The sequence below is a fragment of the Lucilia cuprina genome, chromosome 2 (genome assembly GCF_022045245.1).
Source record: "Lucilia cuprina isolate Lc7/37 chromosome 2, ASM2204524v1, whole genome shotgun sequence".
Taxonomy (NCBI): Eukaryota; Metazoa; Arthropoda; class Insecta; order Diptera; family Calliphoridae; genus Lucilia; species Lucilia cuprina.
In genome coordinates, this window is record NC_060950.1 from 40918504 (window position 1) to 40928340 (window position 9837).

Here is a 9837-nt window from a genome sequence, read left to right on the forward strand (position 1 = left end):
GCATTTCTGATATAAAGTGGCTTAAAATGACGAGACGATCGTTGAGGAATGATAATAATAATAATAACAATAATAATAACAATAATAATAGTAATAATAATAATATAGCGATGAAATTCGACACACCATACCACACAAATGACTCTACCACCCTTATAAGGTCACTTTCGGCAAATTACTTTAACCCTCATTTCTGGCTTAAAAATATGAGTATCGCAATGATATTCAAGGTAAAAAATTTAATATGATCCAAAATCAGTGTAGAAAATATTATTAAAGTATCGGTCGATAAATGACCATCTATGTACAATATTTTATTTGTAAGAAATTGAAAAAATATATTTTGAATATAATACTCTTACTTGTTTATATTTCAATTAATTAAAAACACTCTTAATAATTTTAAAATATTAAGAGTGGTAAAATGTATTTATATCATTTGTAACACACAAAAATATTGGTCCAATACCTTAAAGTGTAAAGATCGATTCAGAATCATTTTTTCAGTCGATTAATACATATTCGTCCGTCCTCCGTCTGGCTGTCCATGTAAATTTTGTGCGCAAGGTGCAGGCCAGAATTTTCAAGATAATTTGATGAAATTTGGACCAATTTTTTTTTGGTACAGGGACGTAGCCTATTGAAAATGGTTAAAATCGGTTCATTATTTCACTTAGCCCCTAAACAACCATACCTCCCGATTTGGGCATTTTATGCCATAATACTATTTACCGAGGATCGGCCCATGTTTGATCTATACTCCTATAGAAAATTTAGTTTTTTATCAATTAATTGCTTAAATACTTTGGAATTAAGGTAAAATAAAAGTTTTTTTATGAAAAATAAAAATTTTTAAATATATTCTCATGGTGTAGGGTATTATATGGTCGGCTATGCTCGACTATACTTTCCTACTTGTTTTTTTATAATTTTCATTTTATAAATATTTAATGAAATAATTAAAACAATATTTGATTTATCAAATATTAAAAAAATATGAAAGGGTTTTTCTCCATTCCATTTTTTAAATGACCTTCGTAAAATAATGAACGTTTAGATGGAGACTCAAAAGGCGTACAACACTTTTTGTTAATGTTGCCATATTTGTGATTCTTAAATGTTGTTTTTATTATTTTGTTTAATAATATATAATAAATGTTGTGTTAAATATGTTTAACAAATATACTTTTCTAATTTATACAAATGTTTATTAGTTTTGGATTAAATGTAATGTAAATAAAATTCAAAGTATTGCAAGTGACAACACTGATTCATGCATTCGAGTGATCGCACACGATCTTCACTCTTTGAGTGCAGTATAAAAATAAAGCAACTGCCAAAAATACGAACACTTAACAAACGATTCGTGTGTATTTTGCTACTTACCTTTCGTCTTTACCCCCTTTGTGTCGCACGTTGGTTTCCATTTAGAAGGGCATTTAAAAGAAAATTTAGCAAACCCGGGGGAGAAAGTGTAAACGAGGACATATCAATGTAGGTTTATTGAATTTTTGATATTTGACCAATTTAAACACCGTCGAATATATTTTGCATTGTTATAACGACGAATGAAAAAAGAGATTACTTTTTTATCTCAGAGTAGTAGTTTTGTTTTTGCTCAATTTTTTTTATTTTTTTAAATACATTTATAATTTTTTTAACAGAAGTAGAATGACCCAGCAAAGACTTTCATTACCTAGTAAGCTAGAAAGTAATCATGAAATTGCGTAGAAACTAATTGCTTTTGGGGTGAATAACTAATTATTTTTGTTCGACGAGGTTCAAATAATATACACCTACCTTAAATTATAATTAATAATTGGTTACTTATTTGTTACAAATAAACCTACAAATATGTTATCTGATATGAACCGACTTTATATGTAGAAAGCGGGGTTTGAACCCAGGCATTCATTTGTTTTCTATGGTTCTCACTTCATCCGCTTACTCGATGCTCCATTAACATGTTGCTTTTTGTAATTATGAGAACGGCTTTTTACATAAAAATATAAATCAATATCATGTTGAAAAAAATAAACGGTATCCAGCAGGGCTCGAACCATGAACCCCCCGTTTGTTAAATGAACGCCCTATACGATTGGACTATAACAAATCAAAATTACTTTGTTCTTTACCAGTAATAACATATTCAGCTAAATGAAATAATTTGGTGGATAATGAACACACATTACCAAGAAATATATGAAAAAACTACTGACCTTTACCAAAAATTTCATATTTTTTGCTGGGGGGCTTTATATGTTGGTATGGTAAATCTTTGTCCATCCCTCAATGTTAACATCTTGGATATAATTTGATGAAATTTTCTACACAATTTCTTGCCCAGGAAATGGGTGCATGGTATCTCATAGCTACCATACTGATATTACCATTAAATTGTACTTTGTAAAAATATTATATTTAAAGCAGTCATGATACAATTTGTTATATTTTAATAAATCCAGTATTAATGAAAATCAAGGATACAAAGATGAATTTAAAAATTCAACTTAACTTTTAAAATTCAACTTAACTAATTACACACAACTTAACTAATTACCCCCTTCAAGAACAATTAATACAATTTTTTATAACGAACTTCAAAATTAAGTGTTAAAATCTTAAACATATGTATATTTGTTGAAAAAAAAATATTAAATCAATTTATAAATCATATTCTTAAAATTTCGTTTCATTTTTGGGACTACAAAAGCTTCACCTGTCTTATACGAACTTCGCTTATAACGAACAACTTTGACTGGTCCCGGAGTTCGTTATAAACGAGTTTGACAGTAATTTACACAATTAATTAGACCTGTTTCAGACTATGCCTTTTGAGGCAGGGATACCAGTTAAGCCTTATGAGCTTGTTGACTCTATCAGTGGTAATCAGTGGTAACACCAACGTGAACTTTGCTACCTCACCAAAAGGCCCATAAAATGAAAATGGGAAAACTATAATAGCGTTATATAGAAAAAAGTCCTAGCTTCTCGATTTATTAATTTTTATTAAAAAAAATTCTAAATATTAACTCTATGCCAAGTTTACTTAATTGTGCATTGTGTATAAAGAATTTTTTAAAGTACTTTGTTTCGTATTTGTTAGTTGAATTTATTTGATTTAAAGAAAGCAATATTAAAAAACAATATATACATCTTCCAAAGTTGTTTGGTATTAAAATGAGCAAAATCGGTTTACATCGGGAAAAGTTATAATTCAAAAATTAAAACAACCTCAAACAAATAAGCATTTTTTACATACACATTCTGACACATTCTGTAATTTTCTCGAAAACTATGCAAGATAATACCAAAACACACTCGTTTCTACACAAGAGCATGATCTATGCGGAATTTTGTATATAAAAATTATATTTCAAGATTTTTTTACGATCGGTTTATAACACTGGTGCTTTCGGTCCCATACAAAGTTACCTTCAGAAAATCACTTAAACACACATTACTTGTTACTAAATTATGATATAAATACAAAATTTGACTGAAATATAGTTTTTATGTACAGAAATTTAGCTTAAAAAATTTTTTACGATCGGTCTATAATTGGTCATAATACTAGGTCCAGCCCCTAAAAACGCTTGAACCATTTTAACTCGTTGCACAAAAAGCACAAAAATAAACACAGTTGTTCAAAAGGTACTAAAAATGTATATTTTATACTTGTGAAAGTAAATATTAGTTAATATATGGAAAATATATTTTATTATATTTTTTTTAAATATATTTACATATTTATAAACACTTATTTTTGTTATTTTTTCTGCACTATTGGTGTCAGTCACCTCATAATATTTCCAAAAATATAAAAATTATTTTTTTTGTCACGTTTAGAAATACCGACCTTTTTGTTTTTTTATATATTACGTCGTCATATCTCGAATCCTTTCCCAAAATCTGAAATTGTGGCTATACAATAATAAAGAGCCTTCAATTATATGAAATATAGACCTTTGAAATGCTCACTTTTATGCACAACAAATAATCAATTTGCCAGAAAAAAAGCGTCGAAAACACTTTTTTTAATAAATTATAAAAAATGTTATTTTTCCGGTTACAAACGAAAAAGGGGAAAGTTTATTATATTCTACAGCACTATAGTGGTTTAGCTTTGTCCATCCGACTTGAATTAAACTAAAAGTCAAAATTTTCCAGATATTTCGATACAAATAGGCTGATATTTCTCATTTTACCCAAGAACGACGTTTTTTAAAAAAGGGTAAATCGGAACATTATTCCCCTAGCCCTCATAAAACCGTACTCCTCGAATAGGGCTTTGGAGCTCTTAAAAATGGCTTCAAGGTCATTAATTCCCTCTTAAACACTACAATCAGGATGAAATTCAAAATTATCTCTTATAAGAAAAGAAATCAAACACCAAATTTTAAAAGGATCGATCCTAGCACTCTTTCAGAAAATCAGTTTTTCATTAATAAAAAAAGTATATGGAAATTAAGACAAAATTCAATATAAATGATATATTAAAAAATAAATCATATTATAGTTATGCTCATATCTGGTATCATATGGTCTGCTATTCCCGATTATTCATTAGTTTTTATACCCACAATCAAAAAAGATGGGGGGTATATTAATTTTGTCATTCCGTTTGTAACACATCGAATTATTGGTCATAGACCCATAAAAGTATATATATTCCGGGTCCTTATTAAATTCTAAGACGATCTAGCCATGTCCGTCCGTTTGTCTGTTGAAATCACGATAGGGACCACACGAGAAAAGCTAGACAGCTGAAATTTTGAATAAATATTCCCTATTGCTAAAGTTTGTTTGGTGGACCGCCTGAAAACAGCTTTAAGGGGCATAACTGTTTTAGAAGTACGAGTATAACGATGAAATTCGACATAATTAAGTTTCATATAATTGTTGAAAATTTGTTGAGGATCAGTCCATAATTGACCCTTACCCCCATATAAGGTCCCCTTCAAAAAAATAACTTTAACACTTATTACTGGCCCAAAAATGCGAGTATAGGGATGAAATTCGGTACAAGTTTCTTACAAACCAAAACCTTTTAACCATTTTTTTTTTAAGGATCGGCCTATAAATGACCCAACCCCCCATATAAGGTCCACTTCAAAAAATGACTTTGACAGTCATTACTGGCCCAAAAATGCATGTATAGCAATGCAATTCGGTATAAATAAATTATTTACGAACTAAAACCTCTCAACCAATTTTTTTACATATAAGGTCCCCTTCAGAAAATGACTTTTATACTCATTACTGGCCTAAAAATGCGAGTATAGCGATGCAATTCGGTACAAGTAAGTTTCTTACGAACCAAAACCCTTTTAGTCATTTTTAAGGGTTCGGCCGATAAATGACCCTGCCCATTCTTTGACTTTATATACCAATAATAATACATTTATACAGATAAGTTCCTCGTGAGCCAGAATTTATGTGGATAGGTCCATAATTGACCCTACTTCCTTTATTGGGTTCACTTCAGGAAATGGCTTTAAACCTCACTAATGTCTTATAAATATACTTTCTAATGTACCAAAGCCTCTGTACAATTTTTTTTTCTTTTGGATCGGCTCATAAATGACCCTTCCCCTTAATGACTATAATGCTCATTATTGGCTTAAAATATGTATATACCGACAAAATTTGACACGCATTAGTTTAATTCTAGCCACAATCTCTGCATCAAAATTAGGAATTATCGGTACATAATTTACCCAACCGCCCATACAAGGTTTCCTTGAGAATATTACTTTAACGCTCATTACTGATAAAAATATGCGAGTATAGCGATAAAATGTGACACAAGTAAAAAAGTTTCTCGCAAGCTAAAATATCTTTACCAAATTGTATGTGGATCGGTTCATAATTGACCCTGCCCCCCATATAGATCACCTTCAGAAAATTACTAGCTTAAAAATATGAGTTATGAAATACGGTTATGAAATTCGCTCCGAATTTCATGCGGAATGTGCCGGTAATTCACCATACCCCCATATAAGTCCCAATTATAAAATTACATTAACGCTAAATACTGGCATAAACAGGATTTATATGAACCAAAATCGGTCTACAAAAAGTAATGAGGATATGAGATAAACTTTAGAAAATTTGCTAAAGAAAATTTCGAAAATCGTCATAAAAAACATTTATACTTAGTAAAATAGTTTTTCATTCCGAATTTAATGAGGACTGATCTATAACTGACCCTAGCCCCTATAAAAGGTTCCCTTCAAGAACGATTTTTTTTTTTTTTTTTTGAAATTTTATGAGTATCGGTTCATAATTGACGCATACAAAGATCCTCTTTACAAAATTACTCACGCTCACGGTTAAAAAATTGAACTTAAATATTTGGTTTTTAAAAATTAATATTTTGTTAGTTTAAAAGAGATCGCTCCATAATTGACTTAAGCCATATTCCAAATATCACCCTGATGTTTATAGGGGAGCATTTCTTTTACGGTTTGATGGTGGGTATATGAGATTCGGCACAGCCGAATATGACACCATTACTTGTTATTATTTAAATTTTCTAATTGATCAAATATTTGCAGAAATAAGTTTTCTCATGTCTTTAATGGAAAAAATCCCAAAAGTTAAATTTATTACATTTCCAAGATTTATTGAACATTATAAATTTAGTAATTAGCATGTAATTTGTATGTATGTTTGTGAAAGATTTAGAGATTTTCAAAATACAAATACATATATAATTATGTTCTACACAAAATTTTGTTTAACACAAATTGATAATGCTCTTTAAATACGGTTAAAGCGCTTTTAGGGGCAGGACCTAATATAGGAGAAATATAAGTATACAAAACTAATATTTTTGCCAAATTATGTATCAATAGCTTAATTTGGTAATAAGTAATGTGCGTTTAAGAGATTTTCGTAAAAGGACTTTGTATGGGAGCTATGTCCAATTATGTATATAAAGACAAAGATTCAGAATTCTGTATCTATATCATTACTTGGTAATAAATATTGTGAATCTAAGTGATTTTCTGGACCTAGTATGAGAGCTATGACCAAATATGGACCGATCGTAAAACAATTTTATAGTGAATTTATGTATACATGAGCAATATTTTTGATAAATGTATGGATATCAATATTTGGTTATGAGTTATATGCGTTTTTTCTGATTTTCGGAAGGGAATTTTGTATGTGTGTTTTTCTAAGAGGCACCTTGTGTGGGAGCTATGATCAATTATGGACCGATCAGAAAAACATTTCATAATATTATTTCTCTGTATATGAGCAACACTTGTGCCAAACTTTATATGGATATTTTAATTTAGTAATGAGTTATGTGCGTTTTAGTTATTTTCGGGAGAAGACCTTGTATGGGAGCTATGACTAGTTATAGACCGATGGAAAAAAATTTCTTAGTAATATTTTTTGTATATGATCAATACTTGTACCAAATTGTATACGGATATCTTAATAGAGGAATGATTTGTACGTGTTTAAGTGTTTTTCGGAAGGGGAACTAATATGGGATCTATGACCAATTATGGACCGATCGGAAAAAGATTTCGTGGTAGTATTCCTGTATGTGAGAACAATGCTTGCAACAAATTTTATATGGATATCTTAATTTACTAATGAATTATGTGCGTTTAGGTGATTTTCGGGAGGGGACCTTGTATGGGAGCTATGACCAAATATGGACCGATCCAAAAAATCTTTCATTGTAGTATTTCTGTATATAAAAGCAATACTAGTACCAAATTTTATATCGATATCTTGATTTACTAATGAGTTAAGCGGGTTTAACTGATTTTCGGGAGGGGACCTTGTATGGGAGCTATGACCAATTATGGACCGATCCAAATAAACTTTCATGGTTATATTTCTGTATATAAGGGCAATACTTGTACCAAATTTTATATGGATACCTTTATTAAGAAATGAGTTATGTGCGTTTTAGTTATTTTCGGGAGGGGAACTTGTATGGGAGCTATGACCAATTATGGACCGATCCAAAATAAGCTTTCATTGTAATATTCCTGTATATAAGAGCAATACATGTACAAAATTTTATATCGATATCTTAATTTAGTAATGAGTTATGCGTGTTTAAGTGATTTTCGGGAGGGGGCCTTGTATGGGAGCTATGACCAATTATGGACCGATCCAAAAAAAGCTTTCATTGTAATATTTCTGTATATAAGAGCAATACTTGTACCAAATTTTATTTTGATATCTTAATTTAGTAATGAGTTATGCGCGTTTAAGTGATTTTCGGGAGGGGACCTTGTATGGGAGCTATGACCAAATATGACCCGATCCAAAAAATCATTCATTGTAATATTTCTGTATATAAAAGCAATACTAGTACCAAATTTTATATCGATATCTTAATTTAGTAATGAGTTATGCGTGTTTAAGTGACTTTCGGGAGGGGACCTTGTATGGGAGCTATGACCAAATATGAACCGATCCAAAAAAGCTTTAATTGTAATATTTCTATGTATAAGAGCAATACTTGTACCAAATTTTGTAACGATATCTTAGTTTAGTAATGAGTTATGTGCGTTTAAGTGATTTTCGGGAGGGGACCTTGTATGGGAGCTATGACCAATTATGGACCGATCCAAAAAAAGCATTCATTGTAATATTTCTGTATATAAGTGCAATACTTGTACCAAATTTTATTTTGATATCTTAATTTAGTAATGAGTTATGCGCGTTTAAGTGATTTTCGGGAGGGGACCTTGTATGGGAGCTATGACCAAATATGGACTGATCCAAAAAATCTTTCATTGTAATATTTCTGTATATAAAAGCAATACTAGTACCAAATTTTATATCGATATCTTGATTTACTAATGAGTTATGCGGGTTTAACTGATTTTCGGGAGGGGACCTTGTATGGGAGCTATGACTAATTATGGACCGATCCAAAAAAGTTTTCATTGTAATATTGCTGTATATAAGAGCAATACTTGTACCAAATTTTATATCGATATCTTAATATAATAATGAGTTATGCCCGTTTAAGTGATTTTCGGGAGGGGACCTTGTATGGGAGCTATGACCAATTATGGACCCATTCAAAAAATTTTTCCTTTGTATAAATTCTATTGTCATAAATTTTAATTTCTAAAATTTTGTGAAGATATCGACATTACAACGGAAGTTATTAACAAAAAACCAAATTTCCGGGAATTTGTACTTTTGTATGGGAGGTATATGAAATTGTGGACCGATTCTAGCGATTTTACGCAGAGATAAAGCTCTTGTGTGGAAACGAATGTATGCCGATTTTTATGGAATTATCTTGCATAGTTTTCGAGAAAAATACATCAGAATGTGTAAAAAATGCGTATTTTTTTCGAGGTTGTTTCAAATTTTTATTCATAACTTTTCCCCATGTAAACCGATTTTGCCCATTTTTAATACCAAACAACGAAGAACATTTTGGGTGAATTTGGTTAACTTCTATTGCTTCGTTTTATTGTGAGCGTGTTTTACACAGACAGACGGACAGACGGACATAGCTAGATCGACTCAGAATTTGATAAGGACCCAGAATATATATACTTTGTTGGGTCTTAGATGAATATTTGTTGGTGTTACACACGGAATGACAAAGTTATATCACCACTGATGGTGGTGGAGGGTATAAAAAGAATAAATAAATTAGCTAATATATTATAAAAATATCACATTTTATAAAAAATTAGTATAAACATTTTTAAAAATTGTTAAATAAAGATATAGCTATAATGAAAAAACATGAAAATCATTTTTTTAAAACTTAAAGGCACAAATAGACTACACAAGCGGCTTGACAAACATACTTTTTTCATTCCAACACAC